The 19,510-nt window shown below is 41.6% G+C and overlaps 1 pseudogene; it reads left to right on the top strand.

Annotated features, from left to right (window-relative positions):
- LOC110286239 (microtubule-associated protein RP/EB family member 1 pseudogene) overlaps positions 1 to 16,678 on the top strand; it is a 37,757-nt pseudogene extending 21,079 nt beyond the window's left edge.
- Positions 16,679 to 19,510: the final 2,832 nt, after the last annotated feature.

Raw genomic sequence — 19,510 nt, 5'->3', positions numbered from 1 at the left:
CGTCTGTTCACAGCAGTAAAACCCTAAGACACAGAGGCATTCGGATCTCTGTGAAGGTCAGCCTGGTCTAAATAGTGAGTTCCAGGACAGCTAGAGATACATAGTGAGACCCTGTCTCCAACAAAACAAAAACAAAACAAAACAAAACAAAACAAAGAAAAATATTTATGTAGTACAACATGATTTTTACTTTGAGACAGGGTTTCATATATGCCAAAATGGCCCCCAAAGCACTATGTAGCTGAGGATGACTTTGAATTCCTGATCTTTTTGTTTGTTTGTTTGTTTTGTTTTTTACGAGACAGGGTTTCTCTGTGTAGTCCTGGCTGTCCTGGAACTCACTTTGTAGAACAGGCTGGCCTCAAACTCAGAAATCCGCTTGCCTCTGCCTCTCGAGTGTTGGGAGTAAAGGTGTGCGCCACCACACCCCGCACTCCTGCTCTTCCTACTACTACATCCCAAGTGCAGAAATTATAGGCACGGTCCACCACCCCCAAGCAACATGATGTTTTGACATACGTATAGATTATGAAATGGTTAAATTAAGATATGAGGAACCAGCTCACATACTTACAGTTTTTAATAGTAAAAACATTTAAAATTCAGGTTTTAGCACCTTTCATAGGTTCTAAACTAACAATAAGGCATTGTTACTAAGTGCAGTAGCCATGCTCTACTCTATCCTAGTATTTATTCCATCCACTGGCATTTTGGGTTCTCTTCCTAATGCCTCAGTCACCCCTGGTAAATACCATGTCGCATGGTAGATCAACTCATCTCTCTGTCAATTTCTTTGTTCTCTTCTGGTAGATCAACTTACCTCACCATTACACTGCCCACGGCACTAGTGAAACTCAAGAAAAGTAGAAGCAAGCCACAAGGTGGTGGTTTCCAGTCAGAAGCACTCAAGTGAACTATACCACAGTCTGTTATGGTTTCAATTCTAACTCTAAAGCAGTCAGGTATTAAAAGCATATCAAGATGGAACTTAATAAAAACATTAATGCATGGATGATATCATATGTACTGTTAAGATATGGGGATGAAGTGTATGATGGTTTGTATATACCTGGCCCAGGGAGTGGCACTAGTAGGAGGTGCAGCCTTGTTGGACTGGGTATGGCCTTGTTGGAGTAGGTGTGTCACTGTGGGTGTGGGCTTTAAAACCCTCATCCTAGCTGCCTGAAAGCCAGTCTCCTAGCAGTCTTCAGATGAAGATGTAGAGCTCTCAGATCCTACTGTACCATGCCTGTCTGGACTCTGCCATACTCCCACCTTGATGATAATGAATTGAACCTCTGAACCTGTAAGCCAGCCACCATTAAATGTTAAGAACTAAATAAGAACTTATTTCTTGTTCATTTGTTTGGTTGGTTGGTTTTGAGATTGGGTCTTACTGTGTAGCCTGACTGGTCTGGAACATTTTATGTAGATCAGGCTAGCCTTGAATTCACAGAGATATGCCTGCTTCTGCTTTCTGAGTTGAGTACAAGTCCTAGGATTAAAGGTGGGTACCACCATGCCTGGGCAGAAGACAGCTTTTAAGAATTGTTTTCTTAGCCAGGTGTGGTGGCGCATGCCTTTAATCCCAGCACTTGGGAGGCAGAGGCAGGAGGATTTCTGACGCCAGCCTGGTCTACAGAGTGAGTTCCAGGACAGCCAGGGCTACACAGAAAAACCCTGTCTCGAAAAACAAAACAAAACAAAACAAAACAAACAAAAAAAAAGAATTGTTTTCTTTTTCTGTCCACATTGTAGTAAAATTCATTAGTTCTGAATAAATTTCATAGCCATCAGCAAAACACCATCCCAACACAACTGACTTTCCAAAGAACCCTCAAGTTTCCACCTCATTAAGCCTGGAACTAGAGTGAAGAACTGAGAGTATATGCTTTCACCACCACATTTAGCTGTAATATGACATCAAGAAAGCTGTATTCCAGAATTATGCTGGTAATTCCAAATCAAGAAGTTAAGAACACTTGTTCTTTGAAGGACCTGGGTTCAGTCCCTAGCATCTACAAGCTGGGTCACAACTGTCAACACCCTTTTCTGAGAACCAGGCATGTACATGGAGTATAGACATACATGCAGGCAAAACACCCATACATATGAAATAAAGCAATAAATAAAAATTTAATAAAAATAAAGTTAGAAAATGTACAAGAGAGCCCCATTTAATTTAAAATTTCTAAAAGCAATCTTGCCAACAAAATAAGAAGAAAAGAAAAGGTGGTATCATCCTTATCTCAAATGATTGGTCAGATGGTGGAGCCTGTGCTTCTCTGGGCTGCTGGGTCATGATATGGGTTGCTGCCCACTGGGACTTATCTAGGACTTGACATCATGTTCTTGTTCTCCCTCCCCCTCCCCCCTCCCCTCATTATAGCCCAGGATGACCTTGAATTCCTGATTCCAGTTCTATCTGCTTATACTGGTACTTATACTGGCATTATAGGTATGTGTCACCAAGTTTCCCTGGCTCTTTTTGGCCTTTGTGTGTGTGTGTGTGTGTGTGTGTGTGTGTGTGTTCGAGTGTGTGTGCTAGCCTCAACTCTGGCTTATTATCATTATTTCTTTCTCTTCCTTTTCATCTTTAACAAGATCTCACCATGTAGGCCTCTGCCTCCTGAGTGCTAGATTATAGACACAATCTGCCATACCTGGCATTCACAACTCTTTAGAAATCTGGGCACAAACTGTTTTTGTTTTCCAGTAGCTGCCCTTTGCATTGATTTGTACCCAGTTCCCCTTATGTCACCAAGCCTAAAACTATTATTTTGAAGCTGGGCGTGGTGGCACATACCTTTAATCCCAGCACTTGGGAGGCAGAGGCAGGCAGATTTCTGAGTTCGAGGCCAGTCTGGTCTACAAAGTGAGTTCCAGGACAGCCAGGGCTACACAGAGAAACCCTGTCTCGAAAAACAACAACAACAACAAAACCCCAAAACAAAAAACTATTATTTTGAACGCCACTCATATTTACTGTCTTAGTTTGGTTTCCAAACCCAATGAGGCTTTTTTTTTTTTTTTTGAGACAGGGTTTCTCTGTATAGCCCTGGCTGTCCTGGAACTCACTTTGTAGACCAGGTTGGCCTCAAACTCAGAAATCTGCCTGCCTCTGCTTCCCAAGTGCTGGGATTATAGTCGTGCGCCACCACTGCCTGGCAGTGAGGCTCATTTTTAACCATTTACTTTGGAATCAGCACAAAATACTTGTTAGCATTTTTCCAGTTACCTGGCAACAGCCAGGTATGCCTGACTCATTATAAAAGGGGCTGCTTGCTCCCTCTGCTCTCTTGCTCTCTTACCCTCTTCCCCCTCTGTCACTTCTCTCCCCATTCGCCTCCCCCTTTCTCCTTCCATATGTTCATGGCCGGACTCTCTCTCTCCCTCTCCCTCTCCCTCTCCCCCTCTCTCCCTCTCCCTCTCCCTCTCCCTCTCCCCCTTCCTCTCCCCTCCCCCCTCCCCCCACTCTCTCTCTCTCTCCTTTTCTCTGTTTCTTTACCCCCTCAACTCCCCTCCCTATGCCCTAAATAAACTCTATTCTATATGTGGCTGGTACCTCAAGGGAAAGAGATGCTTCAGCATGTGCCCGCAGAGGCACCCCATTCCATACATATCCCTGGCTTCTTTTTCTTTTTTCTTTTTTGTTTCTCATTACAGGTGGTTGTGAGCCACTATGTGGATGCTGGGATTTGAATTCATGACCTCTGGAAGAGCAGTCAGTACTCTTAACTACTGAACCATCTCACCAGCCCTTCTTTTTCTTTTTCTTTTTCTTTTTCTTTTTCTTTTTCTTTTTCTTTTTCTTTTTCTTTTTCTTTTTCTTTTTCTTTTTCTTTTTCTTTTTCTTTTCCTCTTTCTTTCTTTCTTTCTTTCTTTCTTTTTTTTTATTTATAAAATAAGACTCTCTGTCTAGAGATTATCTACATTTCTGCATTGGGCTGTAACTCTCCTTGTTCCCTCATTACTGGGCAGGTAGCTTCCTGCAGCATTTTCCATGTTCTCTTAGTAAGAGATCCTTCAGCCCAGGCCAGTGAGACTCCAGCACTGAGCTACATCCCAGTGGGCAAACAGCAACTGAAACTTGGACATCCCCCACTCTGTTTGTTTATTCGTTTGTTCTAAGACAGAGTTTCTCTGTGTAGACCTGGCTGTCCTGGAACTTGCTCTGTAGACAACGTTGGCCTTGAACTCACAGATCTGTTGGGGTAGAGAACGGGGTATGCCAACCATACTCTGTAATAGGTAGGGACTGAGGGATATTGGGAGAACCTGGTGGCCAGGTCCATTTTGATGTATTAAATAGCCACCTCAGCCATTTGTCCCAGGGTTTGAGACTTACATTTTACATATATAAATATTTTGCTTACATTTATGTATATGCACCACATTTGTGCTTGGTGCTCACAGAGGTTGGAAGAAGGCATCAGATCCCCTGGAACTGGAGTTAAAGGTAGTTGCAAACCACCATGTAAGTGCTGGGAATGAAAAGTAGGCCATTGACAAGAACAAGTGCTCTTAACTCCTGAGCCATCTCCCCAGCCCAACATGGCATGTTACTTCAGAATATGAGCTACTGTAATTTAGGGAAAAGCTGACTTTTCCTATTGGATTTTCTGCATGAACATGACTACTGTTCCAGGAAATTCTTGTCTAGGAAGAAGAAGTTGCAAATAACTTCCTAAAATATATTCATTCATCCAAACATTCCATTATTCATCTCATATTTACCTGGGTAACAACACTCTGCCTAGAACAGATTGCTCAATGTGGCTTTTCAAGGTGATATTCAAAGCAGTCACCTTGCATTATCACATATTCCCCAATTGAAAGGCCTACCCTAATCTGGACCTAAAAATACTATTAAAAACTGCCATGCAGGCCAGGTGTGGTGGTGCACTTTTAATCCCAGCACTTGTGAGGCAGAGGCAGGCAGATTTCTGAGTTCGAGGCCAGCCTGGTCTACAGAGTGAGTTCCAGGACAGCCAGGGCTACACAGAGAAACCCTGTCTTGAAAAACCAAAAACAACAAAACAAAACAAAACAAAACAAAACAAAACAAAACAAAGCAAAAACCCTGCCATGCTGGGGAAAAATAGCATATATATAGTGGCTTTATCAGGTAGTGGGAGTTAAAGATGGCCTCCTGTTACTATCTGGAGATCTTAATGCTTTGTTTTTAGATTTTTAAATTACATTTTTATTTTGTGTGTGTGTGTGTGTGCACATGTGTGGGTGCACACTGTCAGAGGACAACTTGTAAGAGTTGGCTATATACTTCTACCTGAAAATACATTCAGGGTTATATAAACTTGCTTCATCTTGAATTCAATATTTATCTGAAGATGACCTTGAACTTCTTTTCCTACTGTCTCTATCTCTCTAGTGCTGAGATTTCAAGTGTCCCCAACACACCTACATTTAGATTTTGTTATTGTTGTTTGGTTGGTTTGGTTTTGTGTTGTTTTTCTTTACAGGGTCTCACTCTGTAGCCTTGGCTGTACTGGAACTCATTATGTAAATCAGGCTGGCCTCCAACTCACAAAGATCCACCTGTCTCTGCTTCCTTATTGCTAGGATTAGATTAAATGATGCACCACCACACCCAGACAACTCTCTTAATTTTATAATATGAAACCAACATCATTTTCTCGTCCTGTGTTCAACAGTATTGGGATCAAACACATCTTCTTTTCTCCACAACCAACAATTCTGGGACCTGGTAATCTTTCCCTTTCCTGATGTCAAACTGATGGACCAGCCTGACTCTATTTTAAGATTAGAAGACTTTTTTAAAATAATAAGGTCAAAATAAGTTCATTCCTGTTTTTTGTAAAACTTAAATTTGATTAGGTCTTCACCCATCTGCTGGAATTAGACATGTTCCACATACTATACCCTGAACTCCATCCTGATAAACTAAGATGTTCTGCCAAATAATTTTGAAATGTTCAATCGAGTTCCTATGGAACTCAAAATCCTTGCAAACTTCCTAGCTTTGCAATTTGGAGGTCAATACAAACCCACCTTTTTCTGTGTTCAATGCTATTTTCTCAAATCCCTCTTTAGATAGCACTGCCAGATAGAAAATAAAACGTACATAATTTGACCTAAGGTTTTAGGTAATGGTGTTTACTTTCTTTTGGTGTGGTTAACAAAACAATACTGGGGACTAGCAAATTAGTTTCAGGGGCAAGGAAATTCTTCTGGGGAAAAATAAGGCTTAGGACCAATCCAAAACTCTCCTGTTAGAAGTGCCACGTCCCTCAGTTCTCATCCATCTCAAAATCTCACCTACTTCTCAAAAGCTTTAGGCAGTTCTTAGCATGATTTCCTCAGCTGTAAATTGTGTCCTCTCCTGTGGATGTGAGTCCAATAAGCTCAACTATTTGGCTTCATCTGTAGATCTTTCTTTTAAAATTATTTATTCTTATTTTATATGCATTGGTTTTTTTGTCTGTTTGTATGTCTGTGTGAGAGGATGTCAGATCCTGGAGTTACAAACAGTTGTGAGTTCCCATGTAGGTGGTGGGAATTGAACCTGGGTCCTCTGGAAGAATAGTTAGTGCTCTTAACTGCTGAGCCAGCCCCTGTAGGCCTTTCTGATGGTCATTTTGAGAGTCTATAGTCAAGGCCTCAGTTGGGAACAGGGGATTAGGTGGATCCTCTTCAGCATCTCTTAGTAGCTTTGCTGGCTACTGATACACAGAATAAAGGTCTAAAGCTACCTGATGACATGGAGTAGGGCCAGATGCAGCTCAGGGCCTCTCAGAAATGGGAGAGACATATCTCTTACATAAGTGAAAGCCCTCATCACCTCATGCAATGTAAAAACAATCTGTACTTCAAGCTCAGGCCTGAAATTCCAGAATTAAAAAAGGTTTAGGGACAATTGTTAAGACCTGGAGACCAGCCGGGCGTGGTGGCGCACGCCTTTAATCCCAGCACTCGGGAGGCAGAGGCAGGCGGATTTCTGAGTTCGAGGCCAGCCTGGTCTACAAAGTGAGTGCCAGGACAGCCAGAGCTACACAGAGAAACCCTGTCTCAAAAAACCAAAAAAAAAAAAAAAAAAAAACCAAAAGACCTGGAGACCAGCCTATTTGGGATACAGAATGAGACTTTGTCTCAAAGGGAGAAAAAAAAAAAAAAAACAGAAAAAGCAAACAGACTAAAAAAGGTGACTGTTCTTTGGGCTGTGCCTGGACCCTGTAGAAGCCCTTAACAGGTGTGTGTTTTGTTTTGGCTTTTGCTGTATTCTGTTTTTCCTCTGCTCTTTCCTCTGCGTTTCCACACTGAGTCTGGCTTGATTGACTAGGCTGGTGTCTAATTTGGACTCAAATTATCTGCCTGCTTCAGCTTCCTTGGTTGCTGCGACTATAGGCAGGCACCTCCATGCCAGGCTTGTAAAGATTCTCATGACTTTGAAGTTTACTTTTTTTTTTTTTTTTTTTTGGTTTTTCAAGACAGGGTTTCTCTGTATAGCCCTGGCTGTCCTGGAACTCACTCTGTTGACCAGGCTGGCCTCGAACTCAGAAATACGCCTGCCTCTGCCTTCCGAGTGCTGGGATTAAAGGCATGTGCCACCACGCCTGGCTTCCTATTTTTCATAGAAAGCTATTTAGTTAATGCAGGATTTCAAATGTATTGGTATAAAGTTACACAGTATTTAGGTTTCTTTTATTTTCTTTTTGGTGAGGCATGTCTAATATAACTGAGGCTAGTCTTGAACTCCTACATCCCAAATGCTGGATTACAGGCATTCACTGGCATAGATGGCTAGCATTTAATACTTTCATTTAAAAATTGTTGTGAGCCACCATGTGGGTGTTGAGAGCTGAACCAAGGTCTTCTGTAAAAACAGTAAATGTTCTTATGATTGTTTAAAAAAAGCCATTCATGCAGGGCAGTGGTGGCGCACACCTTTAATCCCAGAACTTGGGAGGCAGAGGCAGGTGGATTTCTGAGTTCGAGCCCAGCCTGGTCTACAGAGTGAGTTCCAGGACAGCCAGGGCTACACAGAGAAACCCTGTCTCGAAAAAAAAACCAACCCCCCCCCCAAAAAAAAAGCCATTCATGTTTTCTAAGGGTCAGGAGTGTTGCTTAGTGTCAGAGCGTACAGTTAACATGTATAGAATCCAGGGTTCAATCTTCAGCACTGTGATGGTTTATATATCCTTGGACCAGGGAGTGGCACCATCTGGAGGTGTGGCCTTGTTGGAATAGGTGTGGCCTTGTTGAAGTAGGTGTGTCACTGTGGGTGTGGACATAAGATCCTCACCCTAGTTGCCTGGAAGTCAGTCTTCCACTAGCAGCCTTTGGATGAAGACATAGAACTCTCAGCTCTGCCTGTGCCATGCCTGCCTGGATACTGCCATGCTCCCTCCTTGATGATAATGGACTGAACCTCTGAACATGTAAGCCAGCCCCAATTAAATGTTGTTTTTTATAAGACTTGCCTTGGTCATGGTGTCTGTTCACAGCAGTAAAACCGTAACTAAGACAAGCACCAAAAAGTCAAACGTATTTTCTGCAGAAGAGCATCAGGCTTACAGATACACATAGAGAAATATATCTAACAGAGGCTACACATTCTTTTCTTTTTTTTTTTTTGGTTTTTCGAGACAGGGTTTCTCTGTATAGCCCTGGCTGTCCTGGAACTCACTTTGTAGACCAGGCTGGCCTCGAACTCAGAAATCCGCCTGCCTCTGCCTCCCGAGTGCTGGGATTAAAGGCGTGCGCCACCACGCCCGGCTACACATTCTTTTCAAACATACATGAAATAGGAAAATATCATGTAGTAGACCACAAAGAAAAGGCCAGTAAATGATAAGAAATGGAAATTTGATAGCATTCCTGATGGAAATACAAAGAAAACAGATTAGCCAAGAGGAGATAATAAATAACTCCCTGAAAAACCTCCTAATGAAAATGGGAAATCTCCCTTGTAAATGAATCTCTGCAGGCACTAGGCATGAATGTGGTACATAGACATACATATGAAATAAAAATTAGTTAGTCAAAAATAAGGAAATAAAACAATCATGAAGTACAGAAAAGCTTTTAAAAGTCAGATATGCAAAAAAAAAAGCCAGATATGCAGGTCAGAGCTGTTAGACATTAGTTTTTATGTAGAAAGTATCAAAGACATGTTACCAATGAGAAGAGAATATTTCAACATACATTCATAGACCAGGACTATGGACCTGAAAATATAGAAAGAACTGGACCCACCATGAAGAAGAAAGTACATACTAAAGAAAATCAGACTAAAGATTAAGTATGCAATAAAAGGCCAGTGAAGACAATGAAAGGGACCTGGGTGTAATTTTAATTATTTTAAACCTATTTTTAATGATGGTTCTTAAATGTTTTAACATCTTTTAGCCCACCATCTACCAGAGGTAGTGGAAAAGAAAGGATATGGGGCAAGTGGACCTGTTTAGAAAGGTTCTTTGGAGCAACTCCCATTTGTGTTGTCTGGAAATCGGCAGTTTTGTTTACAGGTCAGCAGTGGCAGCTCAGTCTATTCACAAACACTTCATGGGTACACCAGCAGTTCAGGTCCATAGAGTCAGGACAGCAGACAGGAATCAGCAGCAGTGGCACTACCAACAGAGACAGCGAGGCCTCTGCCTAGGCACAAGTCAGTAGGAAGGAGGGACCAAGAAGGACACCAAGAGAAGTTCTAGGTTGTGACTCTCTCACTCTGCCAATCATATCGAGTCCTTGGAAGCTGCAAGAAACTGTAGCAACATCACCAGAAGGTTTTTGGTGCATTTCTCTCTATGGAGTCCCAACAAATGCAGCTCAACTACACAATGAGAGGTGGACCAATCCATGTGTGTCATTAGCAAAGAATCCTTCATCATGTGCTTGCTTTAGCAGAACATCATTCCTCCTGTCTGCTTCAGCTAAAAGTTCCTTCATGAGTCTGCCTTAGCCTTTCACCTGCGTCCACTTTAAGGAAACATTCCTTCATGTGTTTGCCCCAGCAAACACCACCTAACACAACTGACTTTCCAAGGAACCATTAATTTTCCACTTCACCTGGGAATGTAGCTCAATTCAGAAAGTGCTGCACAAGGCCCTGGGTTCGAACCTCAGTCTGCACAAACCAGGTGTGGTAGCACAAAGCACTCTCAAGGATGCAGGAGAATCAGAACTTCAAAGCCACCCTCAGCTTCATAGGAAGCTAGAGGCCAGCCTGAGTAACAAGAAAACTTTATCTCAAGACAACAATCAAAAAGGCAAATTCCACAAGGAAACCTGCTGATTTTTTTTTTTTTTTATTTTCGAGACAGGATTTCTCTGTATAGCCCTAGCTGTCCAGGAATTCCCTCTGTAAACCACCAGTTTGGCCTCAAACTCACAGGGAATCCACCTGTCTCTGCCCCAAGAGTGTTGGGATTAAAGGAATGTTACTATGCCCACTTACACCTAATTGTAAGCTGATTAAAAGAGAAGGAGTGGAGGAAGGAAAGGGAGGGGAGAGGAGAAGTAGGAAGGGAGAAAGGGGAAGGGGGAGGGGGTAGGGAGAGGGAATGCCCAACCCCCTGACAACATGTAAATAAGTAACAAGAATGTGTTTTTTTAACTTTCTAGATTTGCAAAGGTGATCCTTTTGCTAATGTCTAATGCTTTAGAGGCCACTATGGCTACATCTACTAAGAGTCAGCATTCTCTTTTCTAAACATACACTTGTTCTAGACAGTAAAAGAAAGCAGGCAACATGGTAGCAACATGGGAGCTGCTTCTGACCCAAGCTGGCTTCACTGCTGCCGCCTTGCTGTCTTGCTCAATGGTTGCCTTAGAAACAAGCTGGGGAGAGGGGGAGTCATTTATCTCCAGCAGCCATTAAAGCAGTGACTCAGCAGAAAACCCAACCCAAGAGAGAGACTTCCAGTCACTGCTTTTGCCTGACTTTAATTCTCTCTGAGAAAAACAACAGTGAGGGCATATTTCCAGTGTGACAGCTGCAGTCTTGACGATATGATTTTTTAAAATGAATAAAGGCGGTAGAAAGATGCAATCCTTCTCTTCTGGTTTCTAAGTGAGCAGAGTAGCTTCCCCTAACCCTGCCCTCATAGATTAACAGTCCCTTTCCCGTCCTGACTGTCCTTATCTCTACTTAATATGCAATCTCTACTGACTACAGCTTCATTCTAGACCCTCCTGTTGACAGTGTAAAACAAGCTTTCTTTTACAAAGGTTTGCTCAAGATAGTTCTAGCAACTGGTGTTCTATAGACCACAGCATGGCTCTTGTAGATTTTTAGAAAAGAGAAGGAATAATAATAATAATAAATAAAAAATGGGCCGGGCGTGGTGGCGCACGCCTTTAATCCCAGCACTTGGGCGGCAGAGGCAGGCGAATTTCTGAGTTCGAGGCCAGCCTGGTCTACAGAGTGAGTTCCAGGACAGCCAGGGCTATACAGAGAAACCCTGTCTCGAAAAATCTAGAAAAAAAAAAAAAAAAACCTTAAAAAAAAAAAAAGGAAAAAAAAGGAAAAAAACCCTTTCTCAGTTTGTAAGACAGAATGGGGAGATGGATAGTTATTGAGGATATTGAGAGTTGTATTGCTCTAAGAAGTACTTTGACGTCCTCAACACAGAGCATGCTACTCAACTACAGAATAGGGACTCATTAAATACACAGGGCACCTTGCAAAGCTGACCATATGCTATGCCTTAAAACAAGTCTCAATTAAATTAATTGTGACTACAATGGAATCACATGAAAAACCAACAGCAAGAAGATAATTGTATCCTTCTGTATTTATAGTTTTCTATCAATGGATCCAACTAACCAACATTTCTTTTGAAGCTTAATGATAATTTTATAATATAATTGTATTAGAGTTTAAAAGAAAATTTTCGGGCTGGAGAGATGGCTCAACAGTTAAGAGCACTGACTGCTCTTCCAAAGGTTCTGAGTTCAATTCCCAGCAACCACATGGTGGCTCACAACCATCTGTAAAGAGATCTGATGCCCTCTTCTGGAGTGTCTGAAGACAGCTACAATGTACTTACATATAATAAATAAATAAATCTTTAAAAAAAAAAGAAAAATTTCAGAGCAGGCAAGATATACATTTCAGCAGGTACCCATAGAATGGAAAAGAAAAGGAAAACAGGTATTCCAGTTGAGTTAAGCTAGCTTGGAAATCAAGTACATGGTGGACAGATAGTCACATGGCCAGGAGGGGAACTTTAGAGAAAAAGTAAGTAAGCCCAAAGTATCAGAAAAAGCATATGCAAGACCTAGCCTAACCTATAAAACACTCTTTTTTTGTTTGTTTGTTTTTTGTTTTTTTCGAGACAAGGTTTCTCTGTGTAGCCCTGGCTGTCCTAGAACTCACTTTGTAGACCAGGCTAGCCTCGAACTCAGAAATCTGCCTGCCTCTGTCTCCCAAGTGCTGGGATTAAAGGCGTGTGCCGCCACTGCCCGGCTGACAATATCTTTTAAATTTCATTTATACTATATGTTTCTTCTTGCTATTATTCTCTAAACAATACAATGTAAATAGTATTTTCATAGCACTTACATTGTATTTGACATCATAAGCAATTTAAAGATGCATCAACTGTAAAGGAGCGCTGCTAAGTTCCTCACACTCCAGAGAACAACCCTCACCAGTGCCCATACAGGTAACCTCCATTAAACCCAGTAGGGTATAAAAAGCTACAAAACAACTCAAGTACCAGGGCAGAATTCCATTTCTTTTCTTTTTTTTTTTTAAAGATTTATTTATTTATTATATGTAAGTACTCTGTAGCTGTCTTCAGACACTCCAGAAGAGGACGCCAGATCTCGTTACGGATGGTTGTGTGGTTGCTGGGAATTGAACTCAGGACCTTTGGAAGAGCAGTCAGTGCTCTTAACTGCTGAGCCATCTCTCTAGCCCCCCCAGAATTCCATTTCTGTGTTCCCTCCTTTGTCAAGGCTATCAATTTGCTTTCACTTTGAATACAATTTGGCTTCACAAAACTTTCTTGCTTTGCTTTCTTTTGTTTTTATTGAGATAGGCTCTCCCTGTGTAGCCCTGGATGTTCTGGAACTCTGTAGAGCAATCAGGCCAGAGCTCTGCCTCTGCCTCTGCCTCCAGAATGCTGAGATTACAGGCATGGGCCTAGACTGCCTAGTCATTTCTGCCTTTTTAAAAAAAGGAAGTCACAGAGGAACTTGTTGGTAAGAAGGGATTCAACAGGAGCAGGAGACAGAAGAGAGGAAAATGGGGATGAAATGAGAAAATTACATTATAAACTGTAGGCATAATGTAAAGGTTATCCTTGCCTTATTCAGATGCTGATTTCTCTGCCCTCATGTCTGCTTACAGAGCAGGACATGGTATTGTAATGCTTATTCTAAGTATCTTCTGTCTGAATGTTGTGTAAACATTGCTCTCTATTTATTCTATTTGTCAATAAAAACTGATCAGCCAATGACTGTGCAGAGGAAAGAATAGGGCTGGACTTCTGATCCTAGCTAGGGGAGGAGAGAGTGCACAGGAGCAGAGGAGCCACCATAGGAATATACCTGGAGCAGAGAGATCTAGAACGATACTAAAGTATAAGTATCTTGGGGATTTTGGCTAGGAGGTAGCCAGATTAGTCTAGAGGATAGAATAGATTAATAACTGCTCAGCTACTGTGCTGTAAAGCTTATTAAATAAATCTTATAATCTCTGTCTCATTTATTTGAAGACTAGCTGGGATAGAGAAAAGATTATCATTTTTAAAATTCCAGTAACAATAAACATGTATAAAATTGTCAAAGAATAAAACAAAAAGAAAAATGGAGATTATTAATTAAAATAATAATAAGTCAAGTCCTCATGGTAAAAAATATTGTAAAGGATGATGTGTATACATTATATGTATATTTATAGCATTTTATACAAGGGCTTTTTTTTTTGGTTTTCAAGACAGGGTTTCTCTGTGTAGCCCTGGCTGTCCTGGAACTCACTTTGTAGACCAGGCTGGCCTCGAACTCAGCAATCTGCCTGCCTCTGCCTCCCTAGTTCTGGGATTAAAGGCGTGTGCCACCATGCCCGCCTAAGGGCATTTTTTTTTGAAGACAGGATACCATGTATCTCAGGCTCCCTTCAAATAACAACCTAGCTGAGGATGACTTTGAACTTCTGATCTTCCTGCTTCCTTCCATGTCTCAAGTACTAGAATTACAGATGTATACCACCAGGCCCCATTTATGAAGTGCTGGGGCAGCTACCTAGGACTTTGTGTATGCCAGGAAGACACTCTACCAACTGAGCTCCATCCCTATATAATGGACTTACTCTTCCATGATTTTCCAATCCACAGAGTGTCCTGGAACTAATTTCTTGTGGATGCCAAGGAATGGCTATACTTGTAAATTAAACACAATGATTCTAAGCAAGTTATTGGTTAAAAAAGAAATTAGAAAATATTTCAAAGTTAAAAACAAAAACAAGACATTTAAATGTGTAGAAGATAGCTGAAGCTATGCTTAAAGTGAAAGGTCTAGCTTTAAATTCTTCCAGAAGCTGTTGTAGGAATGAATACACAGATATAGTCTCAGCTAGTTGGGAGACTGAGATGGAAAGAAAGATTAAACCCATGAACTTAAGATCACCTTAGGCAATATAATATTTTAAGATTTTGTCTTAAAATAACAGTTTTAAGGCTTGGTGTGGTGGTCCATGCTATTTATCTCAGCACTCTGGACACAGAGGCAAGTCTGTTTGAGGTCAGCCTGGTCAACGCAACAAGTTCTAGGCCAGCCACGACTACACGGTGTCTCAAACAAACAACAAAGAGTTTTAAAGGGCAGGTAAAATGGCCTACAGGGTTGGCTCTCAATCAGTGGGTCATGACCCCTATGAAGGGAGTCAAATGACTTTTTCACACGGGTTGCCTAAGACCGTCAGAAAACACAGGCATTTACAATCCATAACAGTAGCTAATTAAATAGCAACAAAAATAATTTGATGGTTGGGGGTCACCACAGCCTGAGTAACTATTAAAGAGTTTGAAGCATTAGGAAAGTTGAAAACCACTACACTAGAGGGTAAAGTTGCTTGGCAGTAAGGCCTGATGACCCAAATTTAATCCTCAGGACCCACAATGTGGAAGGAGAGAAATGACTCTCACAAATTGTCCTCTGATTTCCACAACTGTGCTGTGGCTCACATGCATACATACACCACCATCACCACTACCACAACCAAAAAACCCAAGCAGAGGGCTAGAGAAGAAGGATCAGTGGTTGAGAGTGCATACCGCTGTTATAGAGGACTCGAGTTCAGTTCCTAGCACTTAAGTCAGGTGGGTCAAAACTGCCTCTAATTTCAGCTCCAGGAGGGTCTGATACGTCTGGCCTCTGAAGGCACTTTCGTTCACATGCACATACCAGCATATAGACACAAGAATACATAATTAAAAATGTAAAATAGGGCTGGAAAGATTGCTTAGTGATTAAGAGCACTTGTTCCAAGTCCTACATGGTGGCCGTGGTGGTTTGAATAGGAATGGTCCCTAAAGACTCATATGTTTGAATGCTTGGCCTATAGGAAGTGGCACTATTTGGAGGTGTGACTTTGTTGGAGTAGGTGTGGCCTTGTTGGAGGAAATCTGTCAGGTGGAGAAGGCCTTTGAGGACTCAAATGCTCAAGCTACGACCAGTGACACAGTCTCCCACTGCTGCATGTGGATCAAGAATTAGAACTCTCTCTGCGTCTGCGCGACACGGTGGGGTGTGTTGTGAGGTCATCGCGCATGGGCAGGCAGGGTCTGTTGGTTTGAACCAGACAAAGACGAATCAGAGCCCCGGGCGCGCTGACAGTGGATGCGGGTCCTTTGAGAGCCGAAGCTGGCAGTGAATGTGTACTCGATGTCTGTCGCCAGTGATAACATAAGTCGACATGACATGCTGGCTTGGATCAATGAATTTCTGCAGTTGAATCTGACAAAGATAGAACAGTTGTGTTCAGGGGCTGCATACTGTCAGTTTATGGACACGCTCTTCCCTGGCTCCATTGCCTTGAAGAAAGTGAAATTCTAAGCGAGAACATGAATATATGCAGAACTTCAAAATACTACAAGCAGGCTTCAAGAGGATGGATGTTGACAAAACAATTCCTGTGGATAAATTAGTAAAAGAAAAATTTCAGGACAATTTTGATTTCGTTCAATGATTCAAGAAGATTTTAAATGCAAATTAAGATGGAAAAGAACGTGATCCTGGAGCTGCCAGACAAGGTCAAGAAAGTGGCTCCTTCAAGGTCAAGTGGCTCCTTCTCTTGTTGCTTCAGCTTTGAGTGAACCGAAGAAACCTCTCAGCTCCAGTACTGTAGCCCTACAGAGACCCATTGCAACACAGAGGACTACTGCAGCTCCTAAGGCTGGCCCTGGGATGGTGAGAAAGAATTCTGATGTGGGCAGTGGAGATGATGAAGCAGCTGAATTGATGCAGCAGGTCAAAGTATTGAAGCTTACTGTTGAAACTTGGAGAAGGAGAGAGACTTCTACTTCGGAAAGCTAAGGAACATTGAACTGATTTGCCAGGAGAATGAGGGGGAAAATGACGCTGTACTGCAGAGGATTGTAGATATTCTTTATGCCACAAATGAAGGCTTTGTGATACCTGATGAAGGGGGCCCACAGGAGGAACAAGAAGAGTATTAAGCAGCTTGGGCCAGCAGAGCAACATCCGAAGTATTCGCTCCAAATCATGTGCTTAACTGTTAAATATTCCCTTTTATTAATCTTAGAGGATTCACTGGCTTCTTTTCATAAGCAGAAAGTACCTCTTCTTCAAAGTGCACTTTGCAGAAGTCTCACCTTTTCCAGTGAGTTTGAGTTAGGAGCTTTTGCCTTGTAGCAGAGCAGTATTAACATTTAGTTGGTTTACCAGGGGAACAAGAGGCCAACCATGGGGCTCTTCATGTGGATGCTGGCCACACTGACTGATGGAGAAGGGGGGTTATAGTTACAAGAGGTGACAACCTCAGAGGTGTAAAAACTGAACTGAATTCTAAGCTAATGTGAAATTCTGGCAGAGAATGTTTTAATAAATAAATGCCTTAAGAGTATTTAAAATATGCTTCCATATTTCAAAATATACAGTGTAACATGACAGGATTTTATGTGTCTGACATGTCTGGGAAGGAAGGAAGGGCAGACTTTAGACCCTTTGGAACCTGCTGTTGTAGGCCTTTCAAGGCTGCTTGAATCTTATAGATGTCGACTTTGGCCCAGAAGTAAAGTTTGAAAAGTTCTGTAAAGCCATTTTGTGTCATTGACCAATTGCACCCCTGTTCTAAAAGCAATCAACATGGTTGCTTGGGTGAATAAAGGGCTTCTTGGCCCCGCAGTGCCTGAGGCGAAGAGCTCAGCTTCCTATCAAGCAGTCCTCTGATCTTTTCAAACTGTCCCCCAAGTTCCTCTGTATTGTGTCTCTGGGATTTGAATGGGCGTGGAGTCCCAGCACACTGTCTTTTAAGTTTACAGTTACACGTTCTCTCTCTGCCCCCTGTGACCTCTGGAAACTCCTCTGGCTCCTTAAGTTTGCTGCTGAGCATTGTAATTACAGCAGGCAGGAGATCGAGCTACAAGTTCTTGCTGGACCTCTGGCAAAGGAGTGATCAGTGAAGGCCAGTGTCACCTGGGCTCTGTGAGGCTAGGGTGCTCGCTGTCTGCTGGTCACTGCTCCCCGTTGTCACCTGAGTACTTTGCCAGTGCACTAATCACTTTGGAGATAAAATTCTCTAGTGTGTTACTAAATGTTACTTTTTAAGAACATACAGTACCATGACTGAAATATTAACACTTCAAATACTTCATTCCTTTATTCTCCCTCATTTGCTTTACCCACAGCCTATTCAGTTCCTTTGTTCGGCATAACTGCAAAATGTGTTACTCACTACTGGGATTGTTCAACTCCTGATGTGTTTGTATTGATTTGTTTCTGGTGGTAGCTTGTCTTATGCTGTGTGTAGAAAACAGGTATTTTATGACAGATTGTTATGTAGTGCATGCTCTGTGGCATTCAGAGGAAACCAGATTCAGTGATTAACAATGCAAAAAAAAAAAAAAAAAAAGCAAGTAACTAGACATTGTTCAGATGCCAGCGGTGCTATTTCTCCTCCGTGGCCTTTCAGTCTTCTGTTGTCCCAAATTCCAGTTTATTGGGAACCCATTTTTCCACCTGGTCTTTCTTGACAGTTTTTTTTTCTACTTTAAACAGTTTTTAAATAAAATTCTGTATTTCAAGAGTAGAAGAAAAAAAAAAAAAAGAATTAGAACTCTCAGCTCCTTCTCCAGCACATGTCTACCTGCATTCTGCCATGCTTCCTACCACGATGATAATGGACTAAACCTCCGAAACTGTAAGCCAGCCTTAATTAGATGTTGTCCTTTATAAGAGTGGCCTTGGTTTTAGTGTCTCTTCACAGCAGTAAAACCCTAAGACAGTGCCTCACAACTCACTGTAACTCCAGTTCCAGTGCCATATTTTGGCCTCTTCTATCATTAGGCAAACACATGGTAGATATACATGCATTCAGGCACTCATACTCATAAAATAATGATAATTTTAAAAAAATAGTAAATGTAAAAATCTCAAAACCAGCTGGGCAGTGGTGGCGCACGCCTTTAATCCCAGCACTTGGGAGGCAGAGGCAGGCAGATTTCTGAGTTCGAGGCCAGCCTGGTCTACAAAGTGAGTTCCAGGACAGCCAGGGATACACAGGAATCCCTGTCTCAAAAAACCAAAAAAAAAAAAAAATCTCAAAACCAAAAGCATTTTTAAAATCGTTGAGGCTATACCTAAACTAACTGGAAAAAAAATAACCAAATTATACAAAAAAAAAAAAAAAAAAAAAAGCTAAAGAAAGAAAATTAACAGGAGTAGAAATTGAGAAAATAGAAAACAGACAAATAACAAATAATTCAGAAAAATTAATGAAATCCCCAAAATTAGTTATTAAAATTGAAAAGCCTTTATCTTAGGATGTCTGAGAAAATAAGGAAGATAGGTACAGTGGTATACGTGTAGTCTCAGTTACTGGGAAGACGGGGTTAGGAGGACTGCCTATGCCCAGAAAGGGAAAAAAAAACAAACCAGAAAGAAAAAGCAACATTACCAGTACTGGAATGACAGCTATCACAACAGAGCCCATAGATGCTAAAAGGACGAGTTGATACTCCTTTTATTAAATAAGATGGACAAATCCTTTAAGTACACAAACCTAACCCTGACTTAAAACACAACCTGAATAGCCAAAGATCTAAAGACATTGAATTTCTTTAAAAAAAAAAATTTTTTTTTTTTTACCTTTTTTCTTTTTTAGAAAGGTTCTCCTAGTTTTCCTGGAACTCACTATGTAGATCTGGGTGTCCTTGACTTCCCAGAGATCTACTTGCCTCTGCCACCAGGCTGGTCTGAACTGATAGAGATCTACCTGTCTCTTCCTCCTGAATGCTAGGAGTAAAGGTGAGCACCACCACTCCCACTGGCACCGAAC

This window comes from Mus caroli, unplaced genomic scaffold (assembly GCF_978045245.1).
Source record: "Mus caroli unplaced genomic scaffold, Mus_caroli_1 scaffold_5, whole genome shotgun sequence".
In the NCBI taxonomy this organism is placed as follows: Eukaryota; Metazoa; Chordata; class Mammalia; order Rodentia; family Muridae; genus Mus; species Mus caroli.
The sequence above is the reverse complement of the archived record's forward strand: the minus strand, read 5'-3'. Positions and strand labels throughout refer to the sequence as shown.